Below are 19,867 nucleotides of genomic sequence, written 5' to 3' on the forward strand. Positions count from 1 at the left end.
AGGAGACCGCTGCCTCCACGTCTACCTTGGCAAAATATTCCCGTCATCCCCTCTCCAATGTGGCCACTGTTGGAACCTTGCTCTCTCACTTTAACAACTCACACAGAGAAGGGAAGCACAGGCACTCACTCTCCTGATCACACAGAAGAAAAAGATAAGTTTCTCAGTTTCTTGATCTCACACAGAGAAAGAAAGATTAAGCTCTCACTCTCTTGATCTCACACAGAGAAACAAGATGGAAGAACACTTTGAGAGAGGAAGGAACCAGTTGATGCACACAACATACTACAACAATAGAACTCATGCATAGTTTATAGGCACTCCCCCATAACTGCCTATGGACTAAAAGAAAGTGTGGCCACACAACTGTCCATCTACTTGGTCTTCCAAGACACCTATCCTTGTGCTCCTAAAACCCAGCTCTTGCCTCCACATCTCCGTATAGACCAGTGATCCTTGCTGACTTACTTTATTCCTTTACCTATTCAAACCTCTAACTCCTAAGATAACTGAGTCAAGATAAACTGTCGAACAGCCACATTTGTCGATGCCACCACCATCGCCAGGTGCACCACTACCTCCCAATTGGTACTACGCACCTCACCACTGCTGCTTTTATCATCTGTCCTTGTCGCCTATGTGCAGCTGACACCAAACTAATGCAACGTTTGAATGGCGCGATAGACTTATTTCTAGAACATAATAATTCTTATGGCTTCCTTCCATGATTTAGAGAAATCAATATTTATATGGTTATTTGATTCGGCTCTACCAATAAATGATATTGGATTATTGCAATTCTATAAAAATGACATACCATATCAGTTATTATTACAAATATCATGATTTAATGATTATTTACATTAAAATGATTTTATATTTAGTTTATCATGTTTCAAGTAATAAAATATATTTTAAAGAAGTATTCAGGTTTTGGTGAATTATTTTGGTATTTTCTGAAATTGTACATCATCATATTCTAAAACTAAATAGTTCTCTAGGTCAAATAATATTCTCCTGAATTTAATGATATGAAGTTCGTTAAAATATTTGTTTTCTTGATTTCAAAATATAATTTATATTATGATGAATTATACCTTTTTCAGCAGATATGAGCACATTTAATCATCGCAAAAAGCTCTACCTTGCAAGGCCGTAATTGCCAGCCATTTGATGAAATGCCTTTTATTTCTGTAATGCAAAAGGTGATGTAGAAAAATTTTAAAAAGGATGGTACTAAAACCACATTGAATGTGATTTCCAAGAATTAGATGATGTGACAAGTGTCAAGACGATAAACATCGAAATAATTTTTATAATACCTATTCACATGTCATTCCCAAAAGTAAAAACATATTCACATGGTGCTTACAAAATGCCTCAACACATCAATTAAATGTGTCAATCATGATGACTAATTTTTATGAGGACAAAAACACATGACCTAATCTCATTTGCTGAGATTCAAAAATGCGTCAACAGCCCAGAAGAACTAGGTTAGAAAATAAGGTCCTAGATTGCACAAAATTAAAACCTTGATATCTAATAATCTATAAGGACAATTGTGATGAACCTTGGAGGGTATCTTTATATTTGTCAGTTATATTTTTTTTGCATTTTTAGATGTATAAGAGAAGGTCCATAATTTAATAAATTAATATTTCATCTTGGTTCCTATATTTGTAAGTAAGTGGAAGAGTGTGATTTCAAAGGGTGTCAACCTTTCATCCTTGATGTCTTGGTTGATAAATGAGAAACAACCATGAAGAGGAAAAGCTGGATAGCATATGAAAATCATTCTGGTCTTAACCTAAGTACCTAAAGTTGGTGTCATTGTGTTATATTGTTTTGTCCCAATCATCACTTAGTAGGTTAGATTTTTCTCTCCTTGGCTTAACATCTTTTCCATAATAGGTATACTTACTCACCTCTCACACTATCCCAACTTATTGTACCATCAACATCTTTTGAGTCTGACTTACTAATCTTTGTTTCTCATTGTTTTCTCACACATCACTATGCTTTCATGCTAATACTCATGATATATTTGCACATATTATCTAGCATCTGTCTCTGCATTTCTGTCAACTCACTACCTCATATTTTATCCTTCTCTGTCTGAATTCTTAAATCACCATTTAAATGGTATTGAATTTATAATCACTATTCATTTTCCAGATGGTCCCTACTCAAAAACCAACAAAGCCATTATTAACATACAGTTTTGAATAAAAAGGCACATGTGCCTGTAGGACTGAATACATTGGATTCGTGGACGTTATTGGGTGTAAAACTTTCCTCAAGATGAGGTTCTCATGAAACATTTAACATTTTTTGGGAAATTGCCTTTGAGAGTAAAAATAGAGGAAGGCAGTCATCTTTTTCTACACATGCCACTCACTTTTGAACCCTCACACCTCTCTTCTATTTATCTCTCTAATGAGGGACCATCGCACCAGCCAGGCCATGGGATGCCAACAACTTTTCCACGCAGCTCGAGCCAACGCTCGCAACCCTGACTTCAAGTATACGGCCTAGTGGCGGGTCCTAGGCATTTGTTTTAATTTCCATGTATTTTGGTATTTTTCTGAATTATTGGATGGGCCTTCGTGTTTGGGCCTCGTCCATTGTTGCTTTCGTTATTTGCTTTGCTGTTCGTTTAAGGGGAAAATCTGTCGTCATCTTTCGTTATTTGCTTTGATGTACCTTTTGTGTCGACTATCTCATAGTCCACTGACTCCATTAGAGTGTTTTGCCAAGCTCTTCCTTTCGCCAACATGCTCCAACTAGAGCCTCATCCTACACATCACCATAGCGTACTTACTATGGGAGATATGGAAGGGGCAAAATTCTTCTCTTTTTGCAGGTACACCTATGCGAGCTGTGGATATTATGCGTCGAGTCAAGATGTGGCTCAGACGCACTCATCATCTCATCCCCCCTAGCGCGTGCAGCTCACCACTCGCATGAGACCTCCTTGGCTCCTGGGGCATTTTGGTGACCCTTGCTCCGATCCGCACTCAACTACGGGTATCTATTGGCTTCCACCGCCAATCGGCATCCTTAAACTGAATGTGGATGGTGCGTCCAAAGGGAACTCGGGTCCACCAAGGGGTGGGGGTATCCTCCGCGATCATATAGGGAGCATTCTTTTCGCTTTCTCCTCTTTCTATGGGGTACAAACTAACACAGTAGCCGAGGCTACGGCGATTCAGGATGGTTTACTCCTCTGTGAGGAAAGTAACCTTCATAATATCATCGTAGAATTGGACTCACAAGTGTTAGTTGACATGCTACGTGCCGGTACATGCTCCCAGCGGAGACTACACCGTGTATTGTAGGACATCGTGCGGTGCTGACCTTGCACAACCAGCGTTCATCATCAGCTGCGAGAAGGCAACCAGACAGCAGATGCCCCCGCCAACCACGCGGTACACACACGAAGCTCTTCTTCTCTTTTTCTTTCTTGGCAGGCACTCCATCCGACAGCTACGGACTGCTATCGCGTCAATCATCTCAGTTTGCCAACCCTCCGCGGGATTGGCAGATTGCGTGGAGCACTCGAGGTGGAAGCACTCACATATCCGCCTAATTCGAAGCCGCATCATCTCAAGCTAGCGAGGTGGACTAAGCCCACCTTGAATGGAGCCTCGCCACGTGCTTCATCGGTGCCACGCACTTCATTGGAGGTGAGGATAACTCCAACACTGCTTCACCATCATCACTAGGGGGGCTCTGACGAGACGTCAACGCGAGCACTTCTGTGAGCACCTGCGAGGTATCACTTATGTACCTTTTCCTTTTCTGCACATGGGCGTGGACGAGTGGGATCCAAGTGTAATTGGGATATTTAAACTTGCTCCACGCCTATAAACATTGATCAAAACTTCACTCTATAAACAAAATCCCCTTGGGTGGCATCCAGGGCACGGATGGATCGGTCTACGGGCACAGCCCCTGGGTTGGCCGTACCCGGCACCATGTATTTTGCCAAAACAAGAAATCTAACGGCGGTCGAGAACCACGTGAGAAAATACTGGATAAAATAATGTGGATCACCAAAGAGCGCAGGGTGGGCCTTTAGCGCTGGCGTGGCATGATAGGATGATGCAGAAAGTGGTGGAGGTGTTTGATGGCCAGAGCAGATGATGTGTGCTTCGACAGGCTGGACGCGGATCGAATTGTAGTTGTAGGTGGCAGTTTTGTGCAATGACTGTGGGGGCGACGATTATATGCGGTTACGGCGAGGGTGATGGCTGCGTGGGCAACGATTGCACGCAATGGCCGTGCAGGCCCTAACTACGTACGGCGGTCACGTGGATAGTGGCCGCGTGGGCAGTGGTAAATGGGTGGCCGCACGGGCGTTGGCCGCCCGCCTAGGGCCCGTGCGAGCATTGGCCATGCCTGGTTCCCTGCGGGCAGTGGCTGCATGCGGGCGGCACAGGCAGCTACAGCGCGCGAGCCGCTTGGGCGGTGGCGGCTAGTGGCGATCGTGAGGGCGGTGCCTATGGGAGGCAGTCGCGCTGATGACGACTGCGGATAGGGAGGTCTGCTCTCAACGATGGCAGAAGTGGAAATCGGCGGTGAAGGGGATGAGACTAGGGAAATTTATTTTAGAAGATAAACTTTGATTCCAAAGAAAAATCACCAAGAATTCAGTACAGCATTTGCCTATTGATAGGCCTTGGAGGAAATAGAAATATATATTAAGTGTAAAAATCAAATCTACTTTTAACTAACGCTTGGATCCCGGGTCCGAAGTTAGTGATGGCGACGTGTCATGACACGGGATGTCTCCTGCGGTAGTGGTGTCATGTCCGGTGATAGTGTGTTGTTGTATGTGCCATCGCTGGTGCTGCCGACCACCATTAGCCACGGCCACCACCGTTGCCGTCTGACCGTCGACCCACGTAACCCACGCTTGCAATCCCCCCACAACTTCTGTCATCTACCATGAAATGACTCCTCGCCATGGACTTTTGGGTCTCGACCCATCATGTACCATCATTACCCCACTTTAAGTATGTAGTATTATTACTTCTTACAGTGCCATCTTCTGCTATGTGCTCCTCTACCTAGTATTAATATATATTGGATTAGTCACCTAGTTGTCAAGAAGTAGGGATTTCTTGTGATAACGACTAAGGTCCCTAACGGAAAAGACCCATGGACATCTTTGGACTTCTTGCTGTCCACTCACCTAATAGGATGTCTAGTTGGTTTGAGTGGGACATTGGGACTCTGACCGTGAATGGTCCACTCCCAATCCTTAGTCAATTGTCGTTCTAATCAGCAATTGCCAGGTCTTTCTCATTGGGTTTTCACCATACTCTGCATACATTGTATCACTTACATTTGATTTGCCGACTCACCTATGTTGTAATACAAGCCGAGCGATCCCAACACCCTTCGTGTTACATCACTCCCCAATTACTACTTTTGGTTAGACCACATGTTGAGAAAATCCCATCGGATCTATGGTGTTATAATTTGAAGGAAAACAAGACATATGATTCTCTAAGGATTGTGAGGATATTTCTTGGCCAGATATTTGAATTGCTGAAAGAGACTCATCCAAAGAATGAAGAAGTCACATGTTCAGTGGATGCCAAGGTGACATCTCCTCTTTTTTTAGTCTATAAATATCATTTTTTTTAGTAAGTAGTAGATGCTTGATGATGAAGTAGTTTCTTAGATATTTATATTTTTTATAGTTATTATATAATGTCAAACAACAAGGAAAGTAATTATATTTTTTAGAAACTATTTGACTAATTTATTATCCAAACAATTATGCAAGGATATAAATGATAATTTAATGTATTTGTTGTTTTATGCAATTAACGTTTGATGGCAAAATATGGAAGGATATAAAACGACATGTCACGTCATAACCAACACACCAAAAGTACTGCATGAGTTGAGATTTATACCTCTATATTTCTCTGTCTGGAATAATATGGCTCAGGAATATCTTGTAATCTTCCTTTCCTAGATTTCTAATTATTAAGTTAATAAAATACGAATCAATGAAAATCAGTGTAAATTACCCAAGAGTTTGATATTTTATTTTCAATGACTCATGATATCTATTTCATAAGTATTGTATGATCATTTTGAATCATGGCTAATTATTTTGTACATTATCAAACAATTGGATTCCAACATGCGAAAAACCAGAGATCAACCCGATAGAATTCATGCAACCCTTTGAACATTTCAGATAATACTAAAACTATATTCTGACTTCAAATTTGATATCCCTACAAATATAATATTATATGATTCTTAAAAAACATATGATGAATAAATATATTTCCTTTGCAAATATAATGTAACCAAAGATCAATTAAAATGCAAAAATTTGGATTATCATTCTAAAAAAAAGCTTGTAGCACTCATGTATAACTATTTAAATGTAACTGACAGGCAAACTTAATAATTAGCGTATTACCACATTTTACATGTATTTATGCATTAAAATAAATATATATATGTTTTATCATGCCTAAAATGATTACCTTTATATTTTGGATTTTGTTTCTGATATTTATGAATTTAAATATATTTCTAGGGCTTTGTTGATAGTTACTATTTTAATTTTATGCTTTTATTTATTATTTTAATGAATACGGTATATTCATAAAGATATTATTTTGGTAAGTATGAATAAATAGTTCTTGTATTTTTATAACTCATGATTTATTTTATGGGGATTATTTCATTTTTTGGTTTTAATTTCCTGCAGTGCCACGATATCATTGCATGGAGACTAGTCATGACCTTTCGCAAAGATGAGAAAATCTTGTCATCACAAAAAGGTGGCATTATGCCCTTGCCAATTGCAATGCCATAATGCCTAATAGTTGTTTGAGCAAATTTAAATTTAAATTTTCAGAATGATGTAGGCCAAGGAGAAAAGATGGGATAAAAATCACAAAAAATGTATATGCGGAAACTAAGAAAACAATAAGCATTTGAATATTTTTTGAAATTAAAACAAAAGTACATGGCAGTGATATGGCATCATCTGATTGCTGAAAAGAAGGGAAAACACATTGATGTGGCATCATAGTCTGCATCCCCACATCAAAAAGTGATGAAAACCATATATATATTTGTTCAGCAGAATGCCACTTATGAGTTTATCTATGAATAAAAGGAAACAAAAATGTGTTGAGGTCAGACAGCGTAAACACGTCACCATGTCTCAGAGTTGCTGGAAGGTAAGAAGGACATACCATTAGTTAAAATGGGATTTAGTGGGATTTCAAAATTGTGAATAGAAAATGGTGAAACGACTACAGTTCTGGTACGGAAAGAGAAAACTATATGAAAAAAAACTTTGAATTTCTCACACTTCAGGCTTTTATGAATTTTTGACATTTTATTCATGGCAATATTAATTTGGTAATTTGGAATATATATTTATTGTATTTTTATGAGTTATACTTTAAATTATGGAGATTATTTCACATTTCCTGGTCTTATTTTCCACCATGCAACGAACTGATTGAATGGAGGACAATCATCAATTCTGTTAATGATATGAAATCTAATAATTAAGAAAAGGTGATACTATTGGATTGTAAATTGCAATGGCATAATGGCCAAAATTGGCTGACAATATTTAATTTTGAATCCGCATAATGAAGTGGACTGATAGAAAAAATGTGATTACAGTTCTAATAAACACACATATGGAGACCAAGAAAATCACCATCATTTGAAATTAAAAATAAAAAGTGGGGATATGAGATTGTATAGTATGATTGATGAAAAGAAGAGAAAACACATTATTGTGGTGTTATATTCTTTTTCACCATGTGTCACACGGTCCAATTGAGAGCTAGAAACAATACTCAAATCTCATGTGTGCCGGCCACAAAGCTTGTAGGACACCGAGCATCCTTATGTTGTTGCAGCAAAAGTCTTTGTAATAGCTTAAAATTGAATATAAAGGGTTAGGAGAGAAGTTGGGGATGCAGCCCCATACAGGAAGAGGGTGATTGCATTCATATCGTAAAGAGGTTACATCATGGACATTACATGTAGGAAGACAAGAGAAGATAAGAAACTAACGAGACGAGGCATTGCGTGCCCTGGTAGTGTCGCTCCTGCACCTTGAGGCCCGTCGCCCAGCACGCCAGTTGGCTTCACCGCTACATGCGTCCCCCCTAGGGGTCGAGCTCCCGTGGGCATGGGACTCGGCCATCTGCCGCCCCATCCCAGCTTCGACACTCTTTGCCCACCAACACATGCGTTGACATCTATCACGTGTGGTCCGTCCGGGCGCTGCCATGCTCAGCACCTCAAGCTGGGCATTCTACACCGAGCACTACTCATGGGGGCGCCGCATGCTCGCACTCTCCTGGTGCTCGCTATGCACTAATGCCTTAGTCCCTTGGTGGAATATCTCCCGATTCGTCCCCCCAACCCTGAAAATGCAGCGCACGTAGGGCGCGCACCCGCACGGCTCACCAGCACAACCTCGTGGTGTTGGCGCCCAGCCTGCGCACCCGCACTCGTGCACGACGTTTGGCACCCGCGGGGGCGTTCCCTGGTCTGCTACGCTTAAGCACCAACAGGTGATGGGGAACTATCTCACCATTCTAGCGTCGGGTTGTCAAAAGCCTCATCGTGCAGCTCAAGCCGACGTCTACGACCCCAGCTTCAAGTACTCTGCATAGCAAATGGCTGTGAGCTATTACTTTTTATTTTCTTATATTTTGGTTTTCTTGAACGGTTCGGATGGGCCGCCACGTTTGGGCCTCATCCATTGTTATTGTCTTTTAATTCGTTTGATCTACATTTCAGGGGAAACCTCATCACAAGACATTTTCCCCCGGTTTCAGCCCACTTGGGCAACCTCGCACCTCTATATAAAGGGATGGCATCCCAAGGAAGCCTTAGATCAATTGGAAATTTGAAAAGTTATCTTCATTTGGGCTCCCTACTCCTCCCGTTCGGAGTTATTTTACCGCTTTCTAGTGTAGATTGTGGGCCAGTTGTCGGCACGTCTCCAGCCTCACCGCATGGAGAACACTCTGTGGAAGAACTGCACGTCTCTGAAACCACCTTGCCTTCATCTTGATTTTCTTCAAGCAGCTTCAAGAAGTTTCCCACCCAAGAGCGCACAGTTTGCAAGAAGCTCACCCGTGGATACCTTCTCCCTCACCTTGGCCACATAGTCTCTCTATACGATTCCCGTCCCGACCCGTCCGCCAAGAACCCATTTCTTGAGCTGACAAATTCCTCAAGAAGATGCTTCTTGGGCCATCTTGGAGGCTCGCCATAAGTTGCTTGCCCCCATGCTCTCGGCCTCATCGTCTTCGTCTGCCCAAGCCCATGCACCCTTGCGATCAATGTGCATGCTCATCATGTGCCCACATGGCCCTCACATCCACCTGTCAATGCACCCCCGCGCACCCGTGCGTGCTAGCGCCCATGCGCGTTCACTCGCCCTAGTGTCCCACGCGGCCCCACCTCGCGCCCCCGCACGTCCGTGCCCTGCGCTCGCGTGCTGGCACCCCATTTGATCTGCCCGCATGCCAAGTGCCACCTGCTCAGCATCTGGCCACACGTGTAATGTGCCCATCCGCAGTTGGTGCCGTCCAATCATTGACCGCCAATTCTTGACCCGTCCACGCTCCACATGCACCAGGCGTGTTTCGCGCCCTCCGCGCACTTTGCACACACGTGGGTGCTTTGCATGCTCCGGGCCTGCATGCACGCTGCAAATGCCAGAGTGTTCCATGAGCTCAACATCCCCACGTGCCGCTCCATGTGCTCTCGCGCTTGGAGCTTGCACAATTCAGACGTGCTCTGATACCATGTAAATATTTTTGGAAGAAAAGAAGTAGACAGAATAGAATGAATAGAGAGAAGAAGAAGAAGAGACACACCAAGATTGGCGATTAGAAGATCAATGAAATTCCTCAAGAATTAACTGATTACATTGGTTGTTAATTTAGAACATTGTATAGTAGTGAAATAATATAAAATTCCCGTTTTAGATCCTATCCATTATAACTGGTTACAACGGATATCTATATTTAAGTCCTAGCCTTTGATCTATGGTTTAATCATATCCGTCATAACTGGTTATAACAGATATGTGTGTATAAATCCAGGTCGTGGATCTATTTTCTATCTATGATTTAATCCTAGCCCTCTATCTTTCATCTTAACTATGTTTGAACCAATATTTAATCCTGACCGCTAAAATGCATAACAAGTATAAGATACGTGTCAATTTATTACAAGCTAATCTGATTAAGTCCCTATCGATCTGGCTGCTGACTGTGCTGTCCAAGTTGCAAGTTGGCTGACTCATTAGAGGAGTTCTCTGAATCCTCAACACTCTCCACCACCACCTGGTCTACGACCACCGCCACCGCGGCCGTGTGTGCAGCTGCCCACCCCACTGTCATTGCTTCTATCATCCTTGCTTAGCACCAAAGTACATTTGACAGAAGCTAATACCACACTGGGGTTGCTCCAGAGATCAGATTTTGGTATTTGCAATGCTGTCGATATGTGCTGTGTAATAAATTTGTTGTAGACGGTGGGAACTCTTGTTCCATGAGTGATAGTAACGTGGGTTTTCTTTATCATGATTTGTAGGATTTACTCGTTCGTTTGTGACTTTTTTTTGTAATAATATGTATTATTACTCGGTGAATAAGGTTACTAGGGTTATTTCCAATTCAAGTCATGCGATCCAGTAAATGGAAACTTCAGAAATCTCTCAAGTCTTCCCGAAACTGAGAACTCCTACGCTTTTAACTTTACATTGGAATTAAAGTCATTCATTTGAGAATACATAATAATGGAAAATTTCATACAGAACAATACCATGATCTATATGACTATTTGAGGCAAAATTGACACTCGGAATAATCAAGTCTCAAGAATTGAGGTTTATTGTTCCAAATCATTTAAGCAGATTTTTCAGGCTCTTATTTACTACCGTCTGCCATCCTTGAGAGGCGATTTTGGGATGGATGATGATCAATGAATAAATATGAAGGGAAATATTATAGAAAGAAAGAAAGACCTAAGATGAAGCATGATAGGTGGAAGAATTTGCCGTTAAAGGAGATCGAAACTTGAATAAAATTAATCGATTGATTCATATGATTGTCTATACCTTGTGTACAAAGATAGTACAAATAAATAAGTCTACTCAAGCTCCTAGTAATTCCAGTAACCTCACTCAAGTCTATTGTGGTTTTTACATTTCTCAACTTAATGTTAGATGGGCTTAAGGATACTCATGAAGATAATTCGGCTCGTGAGATTAAGAGAAAAGTCAGAAAGGAAAATAGTAATTTAGTGCTAGTCCTAGGAGATATAGATGATATAGATTTTTAGTAATGAATTATGCACTTCAAAAGCATAAAGATACACTTAAAGATCTTTCAACTTATACCCAAATTTAACCGATGAAGACTTAGTAGTAGACTATGTGCCACTAGTTAAGATGTCGTGGAATGATTCGGATGTGTGTACATGAGCATATGGATTACCCCAAACAAAAGGTTCAATGATGTACCTAGATATAATTAGCTCGTGAAGATGGAACCCTGCCCTGTTGATTTAACATAGAAGATTGATCAATAAACTGAATATTCATGCTTCGCCATCACATTTGATCATCAAATCTAGGAGTGATATTTTGATGAATTTCAACTTATGCTAATATTAGTATTATAGAATTTTTTTCTCCTTATTACCCTCGAACGAAAATAGCCGTTATGTAGAGAATGCAGGGACATTTTCGGGACCAGAGAATCGACCTGAAATAAAAGAATCAAAAAAAAGGGGGATTCGATTACCCCTTCTTGAGAAATACAAGCAACTGCACAAGCATAGCGGAGAAATCCTCTGGTTCTGGTATCGTGAATCTTGAAGGGAAGACTGAAATCTACATTCTGAAGGATCTGGTGATTTGGGTCTGCACTCCTCTAACTCTGGACAGAAACGGGTGCACTCGGATCCATTTTTTCCGTTCTGAACTGATTGTACATCTCTGATCTCATGGTTTTCTCAGTATAAATCATAATCGTCAAAAATATTTCCGAACTAACTGTGCATCTCTGATCTCATCGTTTTTTTTTCTCATTATAAATCAAAGTCGTCAAAAAAATTTCTGAACTGACTGTGCATCTCTGATCTCATCGTTTTCTCATTATAAATCAAAATCGTGAAAAATATTTCTGAACTGACTGTGCATCTCTGATCTCATCGTTTTTTTTTCTCATTAGAAATCAAAATCGTCAAAAATATTTTCGAACTGATTGTGCATCTCTGATCTCATCGTTTTCTCCTTATAAATCAAAATAGTCAAAAATATTTCTGAACTGACTGTGCATCTCTGATCTAATCGTTTTCTCATTATAAATCAAAATCGTCAAAAATATTCTGAACTGAGCGTGCATCACTGTAATTGTTCTGTTATTTTAATTGAAATCATTCTGAGTTGATCGTCTAGTCTCTGAACATTTAGATTGACTATGTAGTCTTGAACTGACCAGCTGTATTAAGGCTGAATTGACGATACATTCTCTGAACAACCTGAATACGTTGATCATCTGAATTCATAATACTGCCCTTAACATAATTTTATTTTGTTACTTTGAGTTTAATCCTCCGGTAGAAAGTTACATCAATATAATTGAACTCGGCTCTGAACATTACGCTCCTGTCAATCAAGTAATCAGTACTCGTTTTCATTAATTACTGAACCAGTGTCAATATTGAACTGAGGTTGATAGAATCTCTAAATCAACCTGTTGAATTGGTACAAGTGTTCTTCATCTGAAAGTCATTTTGATAACGAGGGGAACATTTAAACATTAACGATATTCATTCATAATTGTGTAGTCGAGAAAGACTTTCAGTGCAGGTAGAATATATTCAACAAATTTCAAAGCACTGGAGGGTGGAGTGTAAAGACTTTCAGCAAAGTCTGACAGGTTTGAATCTGATTTTTCTGATCAACAAATCAACAGACTCTGCTCACCCATTTTGTAGGATAGACTAAGTGTTAGTCAGGTCTATAGAAGGAGACATCTTGAGGTGCGTAACCATCAACAAATTACAAATCTCTCTGTGTTCTGGCCTAGACGGAGTTGAAGGGACGAGTGACTTTGTGAAGGCTAAGGGGACCCGAGACTACTCTCCATTTCAACTCTTAGATCATGCATCAATCTTATCCTACAAAGTTTTAATAATTTACGCTCATTAATATTTACGGTTTTTCTAGTTGTCGATTCATCAACATGGTCCTAGTCATAAAAAGGGTCATAAATTCATCATTAACTTATTACTGGAAATTCATCAAAATTTCAAACTGAAGTTGGATGGTTGACTATAAATCTTCATGGTTGACCATGAATCTTCATGAATGGCATTTACAAATCAGTCCATTGCTAGAGGTTTGAGGTTGAAAGTTATAACTTAAAACTTATTTTAGTTTGAAATTTTTTTGGTGAGATTAATAATGATGGTTGTTTTCTCAAAGGCTGTAGACATTGATTAGGGAGATAACGACTGAAATCTGTTTAAGGATACCTCCGCAAATATGAGTTGGGGAAGATCCCAAGAATATGTCAAAGATATGGGTCCCTCATCTCCCCTTTTTTATTCATTATGGAGTTACACTTCGTAAATAAATAATTAATTCTTATCTAGTAGGATTTTCGAGGAAGTTATAGAAACCATTAACAAACAAGCAATGTATTGATTATTAATTCCTATAGACACCCTCACTTATCTATACTATATTCTTTACTTTTATTGGTACCCATTCTTAATCCCTATTTTTGTTTCTGTTGTATCAAAATGAGTTTGTCATAATAAAAACAATCATAATAATAATTAAAATGTAAATTTAAACATTTTAAGACATTTTTAAAAGTGTGCATGAAAATTTTAATGTGAAAAATATGAAACTGATTACATTAAAAATAATTATTGGTTTGATATTGATAGTATTATTTAACTCATTTTATAATCTCTTGAAATTTTAAAATAAATCTTTGAAGATTTTTTAGGTTAGGATATTTTTGTGTATTTTGACTATTTTAAATAAATTTAATACTACTCAATTTAGTTTTTAATACGTTCTAATTGTTTATTATGACTTTTGACAACGTTTCGGGATTTTTAGAGGAAGAAATAATTTAAAATAGAATTATGAACTTTGGCTACCAGTTCTGTCTCAAAGTTTGGTGGTACTGCACTGGCAAGCCCGCAATTTTCTGCAGCGGTATGCCGCTTGGGAGCAGAATAGGGTAGTGGGGGATAGTGGATGAATAATCATTGTAAGATTTTCTGCGCGATTAACTGTTTAGCCATGTTTGATGCATTGGAAAAAATTTCATCAGTGCAATCCACTTAAGCGATAACCCATTGAAAAAGGTGAGAAAATTCAAATCAAACATATGAGCTGTCACACAAACCTTGTGGTCACATTCCCTAAGGGCAAAGTAGTGATTTTTCTCCAAGAGTCTTGACCAAACTTGAACTTTCTCTCTCACCCTCTTGTAGAAAGAGAATAGATTAAATAAATTTGATGCACTATGCTGCCAATAATAGGTTGAGAGCAGACATCCAAGATGGGATATAAGGAGAGGGGAGAAGAGTTTGAATAGAAGTCCCCTAATCCTAACACCTATTAGATTTAATTACACCGGTTTCAAGGGATAGTATTACCTTATTTCCAGCCTGGTCCCACGTTCATGCCATCTCAGATTTGAAAATAGAGTTTGAATAGGCTTCAAGAAGTAATTCAACAATCAAATTCAACAATTCAAACTCAAACTGCACATTAATTCAACAATTCTTGACTTTAGTTGACCCAGTTCTTATAAAGAGTCTGAATAGGCTTCAAGAATGGACTTCTTGGGTATTGAACATCTTTTTATTATGTATAAAATGGGTTAGGTTTCATCTTTTCTGCCATATGAATACCAAGTTCACAATTTTATTTACATAACTCCAATAGGATGTTAGAAATACATTTCACTCTTAAGAGCTCAAGAGAGGTTAGTCTCAAAACCAATAAAATATAAAAAAATGAAGCTTCGGAAAATATATCTGAAATATCTTATTTTATCCCTAAATGGTGTATAATGCAAGTACAAACCTAAAAATAAGAGATAAAAATGAAGTGTAAAGTCATTTTTTATTGACCTAATTTGATACGATGACTTCACAATCTAGACTAACCAAAATCCAAAAGTTTTTCTCAATCTTAAATTTTTTACAGAGGAACTGAATCGGTCTCATAAATTACTGACTAGGCACCCACTTAGATATGATATAAAAGACCAGGTCATGCATCAAGACAGATAATTATCACAAGTCATAAGTGAGGTAATTTTTGCCTGGTCAAAAAAATATGCAGAAAACTCTATAAAAGTCTCATATACTTATTCTAATTTCTGCCTTTTATGCAGGATGATAAATTCTAGAAATAATAAAAATATCATATTTCTCTCTGTGAATATGTCTGCAATTTCAAAGAAAAGTTAACTTCCAAAGGCCAATTTATGCCTCATTGTGAAGTGATGGCTTTTGCAATTTATTTTATAAAGCACTTTATTATAGTTCCTTACATAAGTTTGAGGCCTAAAAACAAAAAATATATCATTTATTTAAGGCTTATAAATTACCAAAAAATATATTTTTTTTAATTTTTAAACAAGTTTTTGAATTAACTATGTATATTTTTTGGTCAAGTATATTGATCTATTTCAGTCATATTAAATAATTGGATTAAAATATGAGATTAAATTTGTTTTTCTCAATATAATGATAAATTATTAGTGGACAAATAGGTTTTGATATCAATATTCTATTGATTAATTAGTTTTTTATTTGATTAGGTGTATCAAATCCTCGGAGTATAGTTAGGGAGTGTGAATTATCTTATATATTCATATTGAAGAGAAAATCGTATTCTTATTTTAACGAAGTTGAGTTAGAGACATTCAGAACTGGAAACTGAAATTCCTGTGTAAAGAGAATTTTGTTTAAGATCAAAGACATACATTAAGAAAATACAATGAAAATGGGATTCATATGTCACGAGGATATTTATGAAAATATAAATTTAGTGAACTAATATGCTAGAAGATTTATTCAAATTACAATGTACTTCAAATTTTTTATTTGACTCATTATGGGTCTTTATAGGACTCTAGGTTAGATTTTCATACTTTCATTGGGGCTTCACTTAGTAATCCGCTATCGTTCAGTTCATGCATGCATTAATGCTCATTTGACATGATTTTTATGCATATTTTACAGTCATATTTACAGAAATTTTTCATAATTCACATGTTGTGCATAAGTTTTGCCAATATGAATGTTTTGAAAAGTTTTGAAAGAAAGTTTTTTTTTAACCCATCTTCTTTTAACAGTCTTACATCTCTTTGCCATAATTCTTCTTGAACTTTGAGGTCAATCTGATGACTATCTGACTATTCTGATTAGTTTTTCTTGAGTTCAGGTATCTGAAGGAGAAGCATGAGGGTGCTGAGGAGATATTCATGAGGATGAAGAGAGGACACACTCAAGAGGAAATCAAGAGCAAGAATGAAATGCAGAAAATTATCAAACAGAAATGAAGGAATCAAGGAGAGAGCAGGATGGAATGTTTAATTATTGTTGTTATTAAAGGATAAAGAAAAAAATAAAAAACAACATGAAATAAGATGGAGATGCCTTAGAAGACAGCTCTTGGTCAGCCTACTGAATACAAGCAGTCTAAAGTAATGGTCTGCATAGCAATATCAGCTAACCTATCTGCTAGCACATTCCTAGTAATGCAAAAAATCAAACAAAACACACAAGTATCATACAATTTTTGTTTTCACTTACCCCTAGGACTAAGTGGTTTGTTATCTTCCGAAATCTTGATCAAACTTGAATTCTATTTCTCATAATCTCATTGGATAAAATTGATCAAGTGAGTATGAGGAAATATGAATGTAACAACTTCTTGGCAAAACAAATTAAAGGAGGGATATAGAGTCCGGGAAACAGAGATTAAACCGAAGTACCTTATGATATAGCCCAAAAGTCCATTTTTCGAGGCCCATTAGCAAATAATGGCCTGATAATATGCAATTTATACATGTTTATGTATATTCATTCCGTTCTTGGGCTAAATTGATGTTATATCCCATACTATCATTTATTATTTATTTTTTTCTAAAGAAATAAAAATAATTATTTTCAACTAATTTGAATATAATTTGAGCTTTAAAGTTATTCTAGTGGAAAGTAGAATTTTTAATGATAAATTTGGCAGAACTTTCACGTTAAAAAGATGAATAAATAAAAAAATATTTAATTTATAAGATTTAGAATTTCTTTTCAGAATGTATTCTATTTTGTAAGTATTTTTTTAGGACAAAAAGTACAAATAAAAAAAGGGCCCATATCCACGGGTTGAAGTGGCAAGTCTACGAGGCAAGTGAGCCTATGTGGCATTCCGAGAGAAGTTAGCAGACACGAAATTGGTGCAGGCATGTGTGCTCGTCGAGGGAGAGTGTGGTGCATTAACAAATTTCGTAATCTTAAAGAGTACTTGTTATTCATATTTGAAGTTTTTGGAAATTTTGCATTGTGGGACTAAAAGGGGAGGTGATGTGGCACCATCGGAACCACCAGATCGCGCAAATAATGGTGAGATTAACTGTTGTCCTTTTTGTCTTTTTATTTTTTTTCTGCAGATCAAAAGAGGGGTACATGGCAGCATCTGGAGCGAGTGGACCACCGTCCACTCAATCAGACGATCAAGGTTTACGCCAAACTTTCAAGGTTTTACTCGATCATGGTGTGATTGATCCAACAATCAGTGACCATTACGCACTTGATGAAGTCTGATCGGAGCTGAGGAGCTTCCCAACCATCAGAAAATGTTCTAAAGGCTATAAAAAAATCAGAAATAATTGGAAAAAATGCCTGAAAAAAATCAGAAAACCCCTAAAAAGGGGCATTTTCAAAAGGCCATTACTATTGATCCGGAGGGTTTTTGACTTAAAATTTTTTTGGTGGTTTCCTCTCATAACGCCCTATTTTCTAACAGCTAGACTGCATATAAATAGGCCTTGAAGTAATTTTAAGTTTATGTTTTGTTGTGTACTCAATTTGTTTGCAATGTTGTAAAAGAAAAGAGTTTTTCATAGCATCCAATTCTTATGTTCTTTGTGTGGCTTCTAGCAAATGCCTAGTCTGAGTGAAACAAAGCCCAAGGAGATGTAAAGAATTGTGTTTTCATCAAAGAGTTAGAGAATTCCTTCTCCTCTCATTAGTTGGTTCATGTTGGAGTAAGACGTCAAGACACCGGGCCAAAAGTATGGGTTCGTGAAGTTATGAATGTGAAGAGAGCATTACTTTCTCAGAGGTGAAAGCAAGCTTAGTTTAGGAGTCATTTTCATTTTAATAGTTTTATAAGAACCAATTTAGGTTTACATAAATACTCATAATTAAATATATTACTTAGATCTTTGTGTTTTGATCTTTGAAAGGAGATAAACACTTAAAGACTATTCAATCATCCTTCTCATCTCTCCATATTCTTAAAGAAAACTTAATTTAAAACTAGATACCTATCATCTCTGTGGATCAACCCTTGTTCACTCTATATTAGGTTATTTATGATTATGGAGTTATAAATTTTTTGTGTAAGTTTGATTTGCCTAAAACAACACATTATAAACACTTAAAAATCAACTTATCATTTCCCAAGAAGGATATTATTCTAGAACTAATAGGACCTGCAGAAAAGTAGCTAGAGCCCCTCAAAATCCTCTGACATATTTTCTCTAACACATTTTCTTTGACAAGATTATCTCTGACAGGATTTTATCTAAGATCCTCAAACAGATTTTCTCTAACTGGAACCGCTGACAAGATCCACAAACAGATTCATTTGTAATACAATTCTCTGAAAGAATCTTCTTCTATAGAGATATGCAGAATATCTCTGCTCTAACTTAGAGTTGCAGATCTTCTGTTTTGCCCCATCAATATTTTCTTCAGCTACACAAATATGTCCTTACAACTTCAATAGGCCCCTGAATCTGGAGCATATCTCTGCTTAAGCCTGTCAGGCTGCTTATCCTCTGTTTTAGTTTGTTAGAGTTATTTTTTCTGAATGTTTTAAGTTGTCCTTTCATTGGTATTGTCTGTATGGATGACCATGCACTTTTTGTGGCTTATATAAGGCCCCCATTTTCCCTTGAAGGACTATTATTGAAGTGTGTTGTTTTGTTGAAACTCTTGTTTGTCCCCTCTGTGTTTCATTGCTATAGAGTGCTTTAGTGCTTTTGGATTCAAAGACAACCCTTTTTGGACTCAAGGGTTGGAGAAGCTAGTTCTATGGACTCAAGACTTGGCTGCTTCAAGTTGAGAAAGGCCTATTGATTCCAGTCATGTTCCTACATTATTTGTGTGCATAGGCGGCATCACCTTATCACTCCCTGTGATTGGATTTGATCCAAACAGTTAAGACATCAACGATATCTTGATTTCAAACCTTGATCTATGTCCATGATAGTCATAATATTTTAATAATATTTCCCAAACCAAATTTGGGGTTAGTTACATACTTATTTGCTTTAATTGAACTGACCCTCATAAAAGCTTAAATGAGATCCAAAATGATTGTCTTGTCAAATGGTCTATGTTGAGGTGTCTATCACGGTGTAGGTTTCCGCTTCTAGTCCAAGTGATTTCTTGGAGTTCTCTTTTGCTCCAATTTTCATCCAAAACAAATTTATTTACCAAAGTCCTGTATTTCAAATAAAATTCTAAAAAAGGTTGTCACAATCCACTTGACTTAATG

The sequence above is a fragment of the Wolffia australiana genome, chromosome 14, assembly GCF_029677425.1.
Source record: "Wolffia australiana isolate 7733 chromosome 14, ASM2967742v1".
Classification (NCBI taxonomy): Eukaryota; Viridiplantae; Streptophyta; class Magnoliopsida; order Alismatales; family Araceae; genus Wolffia; species Wolffia australiana.